General features: G+C 46.2%; 1 protein-coding gene across 8 annotated transcripts in view; it reads left to right on the top strand.

Moving 5' to 3' along the window:
* Positions 1 to 15,876, top strand: part of sugct (succinyl-CoA:glutarate-CoA transferase) — a 249,022-nt gene that overhangs the window by 64,056 nt on the left and 169,090 nt on the right. The window lies entirely within an intron of this gene.

Genomic DNA, 15,876 nt, shown 5'->3' with positions numbered 1-15,876 from the left:
CCATGGACTTTGATTATTGAGCCAGGGTTGTTCATTTTCTTTTGGGTGTATTTCTATGTTGGTTTCTAGGTGTTCATTTCTATGTTGTGGTGGTTCTTGATTATTCATGTGACTCCCAATCGGAGGTAACGAGTGACAGCTGTCGGCTCGTTATCTCTGATTGGGAGCCATATTTAAACTGTTGTGGTTTCACTGTGTGTTGGTGGGTTTTTGTTCCGTTTTCGGTCTGTTGTACCGTGGACTTCATTTGAGTCGTCTTTTGTTTTGTATTTGGTTACTTTGATTAATAAAGTCATGTTTCTTGGACACGTTGCGCCTTGGTCATACTTGGACGACATAGACGACCGTGACAGAAAAACCCACCACAAAAAGACCAAGCAGCGTGTCAAGCGGCAACAGGACCTACCTACACAGGATTTATGGACTCCCATAAAGGATTCATGGACATGGGAGGAGATTCTGGATGGTAAGGGGCCTTGGGATCAACCGGGAGAATATCGCCGTCCTCGTGAAGAGCGGGAGGCAGCTAAAGCCGAGAGGCGGCGATATGAGGAGGCAGCACGGAGGCAAGGCTGGAAGCCCGAGAGTACTACCCAAGAATTTCTTGGGGAGGAAGCGCCAGGTATGGAGAGAACGCTGGTGGATGTCCTCCTCGGCTGGGGACAGATTATGCAGGAGGAGGCCGTCCGGTACCGGAGGGCGATGAAGGGGGAGAACCTGGCAGGAGAGGAGCAACGGCGTCAGCAGGGCCATCGTCGGAAGGACGAGAGGCAACCCCAAAAAAAATTTGGGGGGGGGCACATGGCTTGGGCGCCTGGGCAGCAGGAGGCTGCCACAGGGAGATGTGGAGAGAAGGCTATCGGATTACGGGAGCCATTGGCGAGTAGAGGGAGGGAAGTTGTTGTGGCACGGCGTGAGAGACTGAAGTGTGTTACCAGTCCGGTCCGGCCCGTTCCTGATCCCCAGTTAAGGCCAGTGGTGTGTGTTCCCGGTACGGACCGGCCTGTTCCTACTCCACGCACCAGGTCCACGATGTGCGTCGCCAGCCCGGCCCGGCCTGTTCCGGCCACTCGCACCAGGGATACGGTGCGCGTCGCCAGCCCAGCCCGGCCTGTTCCTGCTCCACGCACGAATCCTACGGGGTGCGTCACCAGCCCAGCCCGGCCTGTTCCTGCTCCACGCACGAAGCCTACGGGGTGCGTCGCCAGCCGGCCAGAGTCTGCCGTCTGCCCAATGGCGCCTGAACTGGCCGTCTGCCCAACGGCGCCTGAACTGCCGTCTGCCCAACGGCGCTTGAACTGCCCGTCTGCCCTATGGCGTCTGAACTGCCCGTCTGCCAAGCGCTGCATAAGCCGCCCGTCTGTACTGAGCCTGCAAAGCCGCCCGTCTGCCATGAGCCTTCAGAGCCGTCCGCCAGACCGGAGCCGCTAGAGCCTTCCGCCAGACAGGAGCCGCTAGAGCCTTCCGCCAGACAGAATCATACACCAGCTATGGAATCAGCAGGAGCCGACGCAGCCCATACTAGACTGGAAGCCCAGGTTCGGGGCCAGCAAGAGCAGCTCCTGCAGATGGGAGCCGCCCTGCTGGAGGTGATGATCCGCAATCCGAGGCTGGGGTCCACCTCCACCGCCAGCCGCCCAGCCAGCACCATCAGCCAGCCATGAGCAGCCAGATCCGTCAACCAGCCATGAGCAGCCAGATCCGTCAGCCAGCCATGAGCAGCCAGATCCGTCAGCCAGCCATGAGCAGCCAGATCCGTCAGCCAGCCATGAGCAGCCAGATCCGTCAGCCAGCCATGAGCAGCCAGATCCGTCAGCCAGCCATGAGCAGCCAGATCCGTCAGCCAGCCACGAGCAGCCAGACCCGTCAGCCAGCCATGAGCAGCCAGATCCGTCAGCCAGCCATGAGCAGCCAGATCCGTCAGCCAGCCATGAGCAGCCAGACCCGTCAGCCAGCCATGAGCAGCCAGATCCGTCAGCCAGCCATGAGCAGCCAGATCCGTCAGCCAGCCATGAGCAGCCAGATCCGTCAGCCAGCCATGAGCAGCCAGATCCGTCAGCCAGCCATGAGCCGTCCAGCCAGGATCCGCCAGAGCCGTCCAGCCAGGATCCGCCAGAGCCGTCCAGCCAGGATCCGCCAGAGCCGTCCTGCCAGGATCCGCCAGAGCCATCTAGCCAGGATCCGCCAGAGCCGTCTAGCCAGGATCCGCCAGAGCCGTCCAGCCAGGATCCGCCAGAGCCGTCCAGCAAGGATCCGCCAGAGCCGTCCAGCCAGGATCCGCCAGAGCCGTCCAGCCCGGATCCGCCAGCCAGCCAGGATCAGCCAGAGCCAACCAGCCAGGATCCGCCATTCAGTCCGGAGCTGCCCCTTAGTCCGGTGCTGCCCCTTAGTCCGGTGCTGCCCCTTAGCCCGGTGCTGCCCCTTAGTCGGTGCTGCCCCTTAGCCCGGTGCTGCCCCTTAGCCCGGTGCTGCCCCTTAGTCCGGTGCTGCCCCTGAGTCCGGTGATGCCTCTTAGTCCAGTGCTGCCCCTTAATCCTGTGGGGTTTAGTTGGGGGTGGTCATTTGGAGGAGGCTACGTAAGCGGGTAGTGACTATGGTGGGGTGGGGACCACGACCAGTGCCAGAGCCGCCACCATGGACAGACGCCCACCCAGACCCTCCCCTAGACTGTATGCTGGTGCGCCCCGGAGTTCGCACCTTTAGGGGGTACTGTGACACTCTGGCTCCATGGACTTTGATTATTGAGCCAGGGTTGTTCATTTTCTTTTGGGTGTATTTCTATGTTGGTTTCTAGGTGTTCATTTCTATGTTGTGGTGGTTCTTGATTATTCATGTGACTCCCAATCGGAGGTAACGAGTGACAGCTGTCGGCTCGTTATCTCTGATTGGGAGCCATATTTAAACTGTTGTGGTTTCACTGTGTGTTGGTGGGTTTTTGTTCCGTTTTCGGTCTGTTGTACCGTGGACTTCATTTGAGTCGTCTTTTGTTTTGTATTTGGTTACTTTGATTAATAAAGTCATGTTTCTTGGACACGTTGCGCCTTGGTCATACTTGGACGACATAGACGACCGTGACACCACTTGTCTGGATAATTCTTCTGGATTTAGAGCCTGTAGTGATAATACATGAATACCGGCACCAGAGGTCAGGTCTTGCCCAAACACAGCAAATAATTGATGCCTCTTTTTAAAATGTATCTCCTGTGTTTGACTGTGTCCATGTGAGAGCAATATTGTCAAGTACTGTAGGAAGGAATGATATTCTATCGATGTAGAAAAAACTAAATGTTTATGCATTTTTAGACTAAAATTAAGTTATTAATTTTGTGGTGTGTTTTATGAAGTTGTGGTCAGATGCTGGTTGTATAAGGACGTTTTCTTAACATGTCTTAAGCCTCTGTCTCTAACAACTGAAATATGTATTTCACCTGCGTGCTCAGTCCCCTCCTGTACTCCCTGTTCACCCATGACTACATGGCCAGGCACGACTCCAACACCATCATTAAGTTTGCCGACGACACAACAGGAAAAAAAAGAGGACTGAGCACGCCCCCATTCTCATTGACGGGGCTGTAGTGGAACAGGTTGAGAGCTTCAAGTTCCTTGGTGTCCACATCACCAACGAACTATCATTGTCCAAACACACCAAGACAGTCGTGAAGAGGGCACGACAAAGCCTATTCCCCCTCAGGAGACTGAAAAGATTTGGCATGGGTCCTCAGATCCTCAAAGAATTCTACAGCTGCACCATCGAGAGCATCCTGACTGGTTGCATCATCGCCTGATATGGCAACTGCTTGGCCTCCGACCATAAGGCACTACAGAGGGTAGTGCGTATGGCCCAGTACATCACTGGGGCCAAGCTTCCTGCCATCCAGGACCTCTATACCAGGCGGTGTCAGAGGAAGGCCCTCAAAATTGTCAAAGACTCCAGCCACCCTAGTCATAGACTGTTCTCTCTGCTACCACACGGCAAGCGGTACCGGAGTGCCAAGTCTAGGTCCAAAAGACTTCTCAACAGCTTCTACCCCCAAGCCATAAGACTCCTAAACAGCCAATCATGGCTACCGGACTATTTGCACTGCCCCCCCCATTTGATTTGATTTGATGTCTTCATCTCGTCATGAATAATACGTATTTACCTGCTTGTAACAGACTAGTTGGTAGTAATCTGGTTATATGATGTCTTCTCAACTAGAACACACATTTGCAAACAGAAAAGGACGATGTGCCAAATTTAGTCAGCTGTATATTTATTATGGCACAACAGGGATCATGCATTTTATTTTAATTCTGTTATTGGAGTTTGACCACAAAATAAGGCATATCTGTGGACAGAAAGATTTTAGGTTTATCAGAGAATTAATCATGGGGGTTTTCCATCGGACATTTACATGTAATTTGATAGCTGTGTTTTATTCGCCGCAAGTAGGCCTACTGTGGGAATGGCCATAATTTCTATCTTTCCCATAACCGTTTGGCCTCCGTATTGGGATAGAATAATAAAAGAAGGAACATATCTTTCAATGTGGTGTGTTAGTGTGTGGGAATAGGCATGATTGTTGTGATTCTGTATGTTTAAATAAGTAAATGCTATGAATCTGTTTCAGTGTGCGTGTTTTCAAATGCTTCTGTGCATCCCTTACATGCATATATTGCCAGTTTGAGAATTTAATTTAACTATATTATTCTCTCTGAATGTCAGTGTTGATATACATGTTCAGTTTATGTCCCTGCACATCTGTTTTTAGTAGGAGGGATAATGTAAATTCATTGGGTTGTGTCTTATTGTGTGAACATGATATATTAAGGCCAGAGGCAGTATCTTTGGTCCAATGAGTGGCCCTTGTAGCGGCAGTCCCTATGTGTACACTCTACCATAATACCATTCCCCCTGGGCCTGGGATGAAATAATAGCTTTGGTTTGGGTTATGGTTGGGCTGTGTGTTATGTGCAGTGCGGCCAGTTCCAGTCCACACATGAGAGGGGATGCGGCCTGCTTAACAGGGTATCCGGTTTTAGGATCAAGGAGACGGGTTCTCCTCTTGTTTTTAACTCTTTGCCTGTAGCTGTGTGTAGCATTGACTAGTGACTTTTATGGAGCAGGAGGAGAAGGAGGAGGAGGAGAGACATTAAACTGGTTCCACGGAAGTGGGCGACTTCAGAAGGACCCTCATAGGAAACCGTTTTTGCAGCCTTCTCTTTCATCTGTTGCTCTTTCTCTGCACACAGTTCACAATATGATGTAAAGTGATGACCTCTTCTGCTTTACTTCCGTATTTATTTTTTATTTTTTTTATTTCACCTTTATTTAACCAGGTAAACCAGTTGAGAACAAGTTCTCATTTACAACTGCGACCTGGCCAAGATAAAGCAAAGCAGTGCGATAAAAACAACAACACAGAGTTACATATGGGGTAAAACAAAACAAAGTCAAAAATACAACAGAAATACATATAATATACAGTGTGCAAATTTAGCAAGTTATGGAGGTAAGGCAATAAAATAGGCTATAGTGCAAAATAATTACAATTAGTATTAACACTGGAATGATAGATGTGCAAGAGATGATGTGCAAATAGAGATACTGGGGTACAAATGAGCAAAATAAATAACAATATAGGGATGAGGTAGTTGGGCGGGCTAATTTCAGATGGGCTGTGTACAGGTGCAGTGATCGGTAAGGTGCTCTGACAACTGATGCTTAAAGTTAGTGAGGGAGATGTGTCTCCAGCTTCAGAGATTTTTGCAATTTGTTCCAGTCATTGGCAGCAGAGAACTGGAAGGAATTGCGGCCAAAGGAGGTGTTGGCTTTGGGGATGACCAGTGAGATATACCCGCTGGAGCGCAGACTACGGGTGGGTGTTGCTATGGTGACCAATGAGCTAAGATAAGGCGGGGATTTGCCTAGCAGTGATTTATAGATGGCCTGGAGCCAGTGGGTTTGGCGACGAATATGTAGTGAGGACCAGCCAACAAGAGCGTACAGGTCACAGTGGTGGGTATTATATGGGGCTTTGGAGACAAAACGGATGGCACTGTGATAGACAACATCCAATTTGCTGAGTAGAGTGTTGGAGGCTATTTTGTAAATGACATCGCCGAAGTCAAGGATCGGTAGGATAGTCAGTTTTACGAGGGCATGTTTGGCAGCATGAGTGAAGGAGGCTTTGTTGCGAAATAGGAAACCGATTCTAGATTTAACTTTGGATTGGAGATTCTTAATGTGAGTCTGGAAGGAGAGTTTACAGTCTAACCAGACACCTAGATATTTGTAGTTGTCCACATACTCTAGGTCAGACCCGTCTAGAGTAGTGATTCTAGTCGGGTGGGCGGGTGCAAGCAGCGTTCGGTTGAAGAGCATGCATTTAGTTTTACTAGTGTTTAAGAGCAGTTGGAGGCTACTGAAGGAGTGTTGTATGGAATTGAAGCTCGTTTGGAGGTTTGTTAACACAGTGTCCAATGAAGGGCCAGATGTATACAAAATGGTGTCGTCTGCGTAGAGGTGGATCTGAGAGTCACCAGCAGCAAGAGCGACGTCATTGATATACACAGAGAAAAGAGTTGGCCCAAGAATTGAACCCTATGGCACCCCCATAGAGACTGCCATAGGTCCAGACAACAGGCCCTCCGATTTGACACATTGAACTCTATCTGAGAAGTAGTTGGTGAACCAGGCGAGGCAGTCATTTGAGAAACCAAGGCTATTTAGTCTGCCAATAAGAATGCGGTGGTTGACAGAGTCGAAAGCCTTGGCCAGGTCAATGAAAACGGCTGCACAGTACTGTCTATTATCGATCGCGGTTATAATATCGTTTAGGACCTTGAGCGTGGCTGAAGTGCACCCATGACCAGCTCGGAAACCGGATTGCATAGCGGAGAAGGTACGGTGGGATTCGAAATGGTCGGTGATCTGTTTGTTGACTTGGCTTTAAAAAACTTTTGAAAGGCAGGGCAGGATGGATATGGGTCTGTAACAGTTTGGATCTAGAGTGTCACCCCCTTTGAAGAGGGGGATGACCGCGGCAGCTTTCCAATCTCTGGGGATCTCAGACGTTACGAAAGAGAGGTTGAACAGGCTAGTAATAGGGGTTGCGACAATTTCGGCGGCTAGTTTTAGAAAGAAAGGGTCCAGATTGTCTAGCCCAGATGATTTGTAGGGGTCCAGATTTTGCAGCTCTTTTAGAACATCAGCTGTCTGGATTTGTGTGAAGGAGAAGCGGGGGGGGGGCATGGGCAAGTTGCAGCGGAGGGTGCAGAGCTGGTGGCCGGGGTAGTGGTAGCCAGGTGGAAAGCATGGCCAGCCGTAGCAAAATGCTTGTTGAAATTCTCGATTATTGTAGATTTATCGGTGGTGATAGTGTTTCCTAGCCTCAGTGCAGTGGGCAGCTGGGAGGAAGTGCTCTTATTTTCCATGGACTTTACAGTGTCCCAAAACTTTTTGGAGTTAGTGCTACAGGATGCAAATTTCTGTTTGAAAAAGTTAGCCTTTGCTTTCCTAACTGCTTGTGTATATTGGTTCCTAACTTCCCTGAAAAGTTGCATATTGCGGGGGCTATTTGATGCTAATGCAGTACGCCACAGTATGTTTTTGTGCTGGTCAAGGGCAGTCAAGTCTGAGGAGAACCAGGGGCTATATCTGTTCTTAGTTCTGTATTTTTTGAATGGGGCATGTCTATTTAAGATTGAGAGGAAATTACTTTTAAAGAACAACCAGGCATCCTCTACTGACGGAATGAGATCTATATCCATCCAGGATACCTGGGCCAGGTCAATTAGGAAGGCCTGCTCGCTGAAGTGTTTTTGGGAGCGTTTGACAGTGATGAGGGGTGGTCGTTTGACCGCGGACCCGTTACGGACGCAGGCAATAAGGCAGTGATCGCTGAGATCCTGGTTGAAGACAGCGGAGGTGTATTTAGAGGGTAAGTTAGTCAGGATGATATCTATGAGGGTACCCATGTTTACGGATTTAGGGTTGTACCTGGTAGGTTCGTTGATAATTTGTGTGAGATTGAGGGCATCTAGTTTAGATTGTAGGATGGCCGGGGTGTTAAGCATATCCCAATTTAGGTCACCAAGCAGTACGAACTCTGAGGATAGATGGGGGGCAATCAATTCACATATGGTGTCCAGGGCACAGCTGGGGGCTGAGGGGGGTCTGTAGCAAGCGGCAACAGTGAGAGATTTATTTCTGGAAAGGTCGATTTTTAGAAGTAGAAGCTCAAACTGTTTGGGCACAGACCTGGATAGTATGATGGAGCTCTGCAGGCTATCTCTACAGTAGATTGCAACTCCACCCCCTTTGGCAGTTCTATCTAGATGGAAAATGTTATAGTTGGGGATGGAAATTTCAGAATTTTTGGTGGCCTTCCTAAGCCAGGATTCAGACACTGCTAGAACATCAGGGTTGGCGGAGTGTGCTAACGCAGTGAATAACTCAAACTTAGGAAGGAGGCTTCTGATATTTATGTGCAGAAAACCAAGACTTTTACGGTTACAGAAGTCAACAAATGATAGCTCCTGGGGAGTAGGAGTGATACTGGGGGCTGCAGGGCCTGGGTTAGCCTCTACATCACCAGAGGAACAGAGGAGGACTAGAATAAGGATACGACTAAAGGCTTTAAGAACTGGTCTTCTAGTGCGTTGGGTACATAGAATAAAGGGGGCAGTTCTCCGGGCGTTGTAGAAAAGATTCAGGGCATTATGTACAGAAAAGGATATGGAAGGATATGAGTACAGTTCAGGTAACCCTAAGCGTTGGGTAACAATGAAAGAGATAGCGTCATTGGAGGCATCGATTGAGCCGGTCTCGGCGTGTATGGGGGGAGGAACAAAGGAACTATATGAGGCAGTTTGAGAGGGACTAGGGGTTATACATTGAAATTGTATAATAAGAACTAACCCAAACAGCAATAGGCAAGGCATAATTGACATGGGAGAGAGGCATAAAGCAGTCACATGTGTTATTAGAGAGAGCTAAGACACAACTGGAAATAGCGATAACGTTTGGGCTAAGACTAAACAGAATAAACAGGACAGGGTACCGTGTAAAGGAACAGTCCAGCAGGCATCAGCTGTGCAGCTGAGTGATCATAAGGTCCAGTGAACAGCAATATGTGAGTCCGAGAGCAGTTCAAATTGGTGTTTCAGCACAGCTAGCAGGGAGCACAGTTGTAGTTTGCGTGTGCTAGCGGGCCGGGGCTGGCAGATGGATCTTCGTGGTCGTCGCAACGGGAAGCCTGTTGAAACCACATCAGACTATTTCGTCGGCAAACCAGTCGTGTTGGATCGGCGGGGCTCAGTGTCAACACTAGGAGGTCCCGTCCGGTTGACAGAGAGGTAGATAGCCGGGAGATGGGCCTGAGGCTAGCTCAAGGCTAACTGGTGCGTGCTATAGGGCAATGGTAATGGTAATCAGCCAACAACAGGTTGCAGCTAGCTAGCTGGTTGTGATGATCCGGCGCTAGGGTCCAGTGATTCCGGCAGAAAGTCCAATAAGCTCTGGGTCGATAGCACGCTGGGTCGATAGCACGCTGTGCAGACTGGCCGACGAATTGTCCAGGCTAGAGCTAGAGCTGGCTGGTTGATAGTGTAGGCCACGGACAGTGGTGAAGACGCTAACGGTGACTAATAACAGGTAGCCACTATTTTCAGCTTACGGTTCTTGATGAAAGTTATAAAGAAATAATAGAATCCTTTCCACGTTGGGTGAGGCGGGTTGCAGGAAAGTATATTTAGTTAAAGAATGAAAGTAAAAAATTGAGAAATATATACAAAATAGACAACAACAAAAAAATATCCAGTCCCATACTGTTTTGAATTGGCTTCAGGATTATTTCATTAATATTATATCATCATTATAGTTTTGATTTGCATCTTAACATTTCCTCCTGAGTGGGCAGTGGTCTAAGGCACTGCATCGCAGTGCTAGCTGTGCCACTAGAGATCCTGGTTCGAATCCAGGCTCTGTCGTAGCCGGCCGCGACCGGGAGACCCAGCGTGGGCGGCGCACAATTGGCCCAGCGTCGTCCAGGGTAGGGGAGGGAATGGCCGGCAGGGATGTAGCTCAGTTGGTAGAGCATGGCGTTTGCAACGCCAGGGTTGTGGGTTCGATTCCCTTGGGGGCCAGTATGAAAAATAAAAAAAATAATGTATGCACTCACTAACTGTAAGTCGCTCTGGATAAGAGCGTCTGCTAAATGACAGAAATGTAAAAAAATAAAAATAAATGTTAACCCAGTGGATGATTTGACAGCCCATTGCTGTACCAGTGAAAGCAGAATATTGCCAAATTCGGTTACATTGTAAGTGGCAAGCTGTGGCACATATTGTCCTGGAAAAACCTTGTATCAATTCATTACAATTTGTTTCATGACTCTAGTGCCAATCAAAGCATCCTGGAAAAAACCTTTTCAGGTGTTAAAAAGAAAACGGTAAAACAAATTTCTCCCAGCCTTTGCCAGAGACTGAGCTTGCCTTTATGGTTTCTTCTCAGACTGCTCATGAGTCATTTGAGAAGACGACCTGGACCCAAAAAGCAAGCAGGGTGGTGTTCCCAAGCCATGTGGCTTTCTTGGCCCAGCTCAGCTCAAAACCTTATTGGTTAGATACTGTTACTACTACCAGAATCTCATATGTTTTTTTTTTTACTTACCTAGGGCTGTTGATGTTTCATCCAAACTGTTTTTAAGTTCGTTAGCTGGTTATTACAGAAGCCCTGAAGCCCAAGGCATTTTATTTATTTTTTTAAAGACTTAGTATCTTGTTTGAATTACTTTTTACGTCGTTCAAAGGAGATACTAAGTCGTTCAAACAAGATACTAAGTCATTTGAACAACTTATTATCTTGTTTGAATGACATAATTAGTATTTTGTCTAATTAGGCCTAATTTGCAGCTTGTCAGACCGTGTAATGGTTGCTACAGCCATTTAATTTGTAGAGCACATTTCCCACACTCAATGCACATGTGAAGCTTGTTGATGCTTGCTTGTGTGCAAATCATTTGACCGCTGCAGTTTGAGATTATTTATTCCCTTTTATTCATGAAAAGAAGCTGATACTGGCCTTTTATTATTTACGATTTATTTGAGATATTTTAGCTTAATTGATTGATATTATGGTGTTTCTATTCAAAGAAAATATACATACATTTTACAGTAGCCTTTGTATTGCATACCTAAAACATCTGTTAATACATTTGAAGTCTTTCAAAATAGAAACGACAGATCCTAATGTTAGAAAGTAGAATATAAGCTAGATATAGCCTACTGTGCGTGGGGTAGGCTAAATAATTACAACCGAATAGGCTTAATTAAAAGAATAGTGATAAAGGAAAGAAACATGCTAGGCAAAGCATGCCCAGAGCTTGTTGCTGAGCAGTACCAGAGTGTAATTAGAGTGGGAGAGAAAGGCGGCACAATTTTTTTAATCTGCTCAAATTATGCTCAGTTACATGCTCTGGCATTCAAAAGAAGCCCTGCTTTAGGCTATCAAAGAACTGTCAATGAATATTCATATCAATGGATGGAATCAGTGAATGAATGGCTGCAGCAACCATTACACGGTCTGACAAGCTGCATAACAAATTAGACCTAATTAGACAAAATAACAATTAAGTCGTTCGAACAAGATACTAATTCCAAGGCTTGGGCTTGGGCTTCAGGGCTTGCGTAGGTTACTTAGCAAAATTGAGAACATCAAACACTCTAGTAATAAAATGTTTCACCTATTATAAATGATGTAGCATGGGAATTATGGGACTGGAGGATTATTTTGTGTTGTGGCCCATTCAGAGGGATAATACATTTTGCCAAGGAAACCAGTTGTTAGAATGTGAAAGGTTGTCCAGGTTTGTAATTGAGTTCATATTCAATATATTCTCAATGTTGTTTTTTGTTAAATATTTCATGTTTTTATTATTTTTTTTATAATTAACACACATGTATTATTACCATGAAAACCAAACATTATCATCAGGCTGTTCTGTGAGTAAAGTGAGCTGAGCCTATTGTCCAATGAGCCACAGAAACGGGCAACTCCATTTTAACACTGTTGTTCCTTGCTGTCCATTCCCGTTCAGGATTCATGCCAGCATGTGAGGTGCCCTAGGGGGAGGACAATCAAGGGAACCTGCATTAGGTCAGAGAGGCATCAAACTGGGCCTGTCTATCTGCAGAGTTGTCTGAGTCTAAAGTGTTGCAGAGCAGTTTAAAGAGTGATTGTCTGGGCCCAGTGGGAAACTGGTTTGTCTCCCCTCTCTTTTCCACAACAGTCCTCCACCATTAGAAATAATTTAATCTGATGGCTAAAAGTTTGTCAAAACAAAATCTCATTAACCACTGTCTGTGCACTTTGTTCCCTAGTCCCCTTTGTCCCACTGGCTGGCAAGGAAGATGAGCTGCGAAAATGTGGGGGCTAAAAGGGGATAGCACCATGAATCAAAGCTTTGTTTTAAGGTTTATCACCCCAGACAAACAATGAAGAATGTCTTGATTTACTCCAGAGTGAGGGTGGGTGGGAAAAACATGGAGGGGTAGCCGGTAGGTTGCAGGGTTATGCCTTTTAAATCACTCCCCGTCGAGACAGCACTGTCAATAAATGCAAGACTGAAAGAGGGAAGTTCATGACTGTTTTGTCTCTTGAAGTAGTGTGTGGGAACTGGGAAAGAAACTACTGGATCTCTGTTGAAGTTTGGCCACCGAACTCTCAAGGAAGTTTCGGTTCAAGGGCCAGACGTTCCTTGTTGTTATCTGTTCTTGTTGTTTTGTCCTCTATACCTGTTACCATATCATTTAGGGTGTCTTGGCAAACCAAGTAATGTCCAGATCAGTAGCCTGATTGGTTCCCCTGAGAACATCTGGATGGTGAACTCAAGGTCTCTTGTTCTGAATCTGCATGGAACTTTTAGAGGGGTTACTAAACCTTAAAGGGATGTTCCACTCAAAATACAACATAACTATATACAGTGCCTTCCAAAAGTATTGATCCCCTTTGCATTTTTCCTATTTTGCTGCATTACAACCTGTAATTTGAATTTATTTGGATTTCATGTAATGGACATACACAAAATAGTCCAAATTGGTGAAGTGTAATGAAAAAAATTACTTGTTTCAAAAAATTCTAAAAAATCAAAAACTGAAAAGTGGTGTGTGCATATTTATTCACCCCCTTTGCTAGGAAGCCCCTAAATAAGATCTGGTGCAACCAATTACCTTCAGAATTCACAAAATTAGTTAAATAAAGTCCACCTGTGTGCAATCTAGGTGTCATATGATCTCAGTATATATACACCTGTTTTGAAAGGCCCCAGAGTCTGCAACACCACTAAGGAAGGGGCACCACCAAGCAAACGGCACCATGAAGACCAAGGAGCTCTCCAAACAGGTTAGGGGCAAAGTTGTGGAGAAGTACAGATAAGGGTTGGGTTATAAAAAAATATCTGAAACTTTGAACAGCCCACGGAGCTCACTTGAAGGAGCTGGAGCAGTTTTGCCTTGAAGAATGGGCAAAAATCCCAGTGGCTAGATGTGCCAAGCTTGTAGAGACATACTCTAAGAGACTTGCAGCTGTAATTGACTTTGGGGGGATGAATAGTTATGCACACTAAAGTTTTCTGTTTTTTTGTCTTCTTGTTTGTTTAACCCCAAAAAGTATTTTGCATCTTCAAAGTGGTAGGCATGTTGTTTAAATCAAATGATACAAACCCCCAAAAAATCTATTTTAATTCCAGGTTGTAAGGCAACAAAATAGGAAAAATGCCAAGCGGGGTGAATACTTTCGCAAGCCACTGTAACTACACTAAACAAAAATATAAACACAACATGTAAAGTGTTGGCCCCATGTTTCAGTAGGTGAAATAATAAATCCCAGAAATGTTCCATATACACAAAAGTCATATTTCTCTAAAATGTTGTGCACAACTTTGTGTACATCCCTGTTAGTGAGCATTTCTCCTTTGCCAAGATAATCCATCTACCTGGCAGGTGTGGCATATCAAGAAGCTGATTAAACAGCATGATCATTACTGGTGCACCTTGTGCTGGGGACAATAAAAGGGCACTCTAGAATGTGCAGTTTTGTCACACAACACAATGCCACAGATGTCTCAAGTTTTGAGGTAGCGTTCAATTGGCAGCTGACTGCAGGAATGTCCACCAGAGCTGTTTACAGAGAATTGAATGTTCATTTCTCTGCCATAAGCCGCCTCCGTCATTTTAGAGAATTTGTCAGTACGTCAAACCGGCCTCACAACAGCAGACCACGTGTATGGCATCGTGTGCACTAGCTGGAGGTGTTATGTACAGTGGGGAAAAAAAGTATTTAGTCAGCCACCAATTGTGCAAGTTCTCCCACTTAAAAAGATGAGAGAGGCCTGTAATTGTCATCATAGGTACATGTCAACTATGACAGACAAAATGAGATTTTTTTTCTCCAGAAAATCACATTGTAGGATTTTTTATGAATTTATTTGCAAATTATGGTGGAAAATAAGTATTTGGTCAATAACAAAAGTTTCTCAATACTTTGTTATATACCCTTTGTTGGCAATGACACAGGTCAAACGTTTTCTGTAAGTCTTCACAAGGTTTTCACACACTGTTGCTGGTATTTTGGCCCATTCCTCCATGCAGATCTCCTCTAGAGCAGTGATGTTTTGGGGCTGTTGCTGGGCAACACGGACTTTCAACTCCCTCCAAAGATTTTCTATGGGGTTGAGATCTGGAGACTGGCTAGGCCACTGCAGGACCTTGAAATGCTTCTTACGAAGCCACTCCTTCATTGCCCGGGCAGTGTGTTTGGGATCATTGTCATGCTGAAAGACCCAGCCACGTTTCATCTTCAATGCCCTTGCTGATGGAAGGAGGTTTTCACTCAAAATCTCACGATACATGGCCCCATTCATTCTTTCCTTTACACGGATCAGTCGTCCTGGTCCCTTTGCAGAAAAACAGCCCCAAAGCATGATGTTTCCACCCCCATGCTTCACAGTAGGTATGGTGTTCTTTGGATGCAACTCAGCATTCTTTGTCCTCCAAACACGACGAGTTGAGTTTTTACCAAAAAGTTCTATTTTGGTTTCATCTGACCATATGACATTCTCCCAATCCTCTTCTGGATCATCCAAATGCACTCTAGCAAACTTCAGACGGGCCTGGACATGTACTGGCTTAAGCAGGGGGACACGTCTGGCACTGCAGGATTTGAGTCCCTGGCGGCGTAGTGTGTTACTGATGGTAGGCTTTGTTACTTTGGTCCCAGCTCTCTGCAGGTCATTCGCTAGGTCCCCCCGTGTGGTTCTGGGATTTTTGCTCACCGTTCTTGTGATCATTTTGACCCCACGGGGTGAGATCTTGCGTGGAGCCCCAGATCGAGGGAGATTATCAGTGGTCTTGTATGTCTTCCATTTCCTAATAATTGCTCCCACAGTTGATTTCTTCAAACCAAGCTGCTTACCTATTGCAGATTCAGTCTTCCCAGCCTGGTGCAGGTTTACAATTTTGTTTCTGGTGTCCTTTGACAGCTCTTTGGTCTTGGCCATAGTGGAGTTTGGAGTGTGACTGTTTGAGGTTGTGGACAGGTGTCTTTTATACTGATAACAAGTTCAAACAGGTGCCATTAATACAGGTAACGAGTTGAGGACAGAGGAGCCTCTTAAAGAAGAAGTTACAGGTCTGAGAGAGCCAGAAATCTTGCTTGTTTGTAGGTGACCAAATACTTATTTTCCACCATAATTTGCAAATAAATTCATTAAAAATCCTACAATGTGATTTTCTGGATTTTTTTTCTCCATTTGTCTGTCATAGTTGACGTGTACCTATGATGACAATTACAGGCCTCTCTCATCTTTTTAAGTGGGAGAACTTGCACAATTGGTG

Source organism: Coregonus clupeaformis, chromosome 7 (genome assembly GCF_020615455.1).
Source record: "Coregonus clupeaformis isolate EN_2021a chromosome 7, ASM2061545v1, whole genome shotgun sequence".
NCBI lineage: Eukaryota > Metazoa > Chordata > Actinopteri > Salmoniformes > Salmonidae > Coregonus > Coregonus clupeaformis.
The sequence above is the reverse complement of the archived record's forward strand: the minus strand, read 5'-3'. Positions and strand labels throughout refer to the sequence as shown.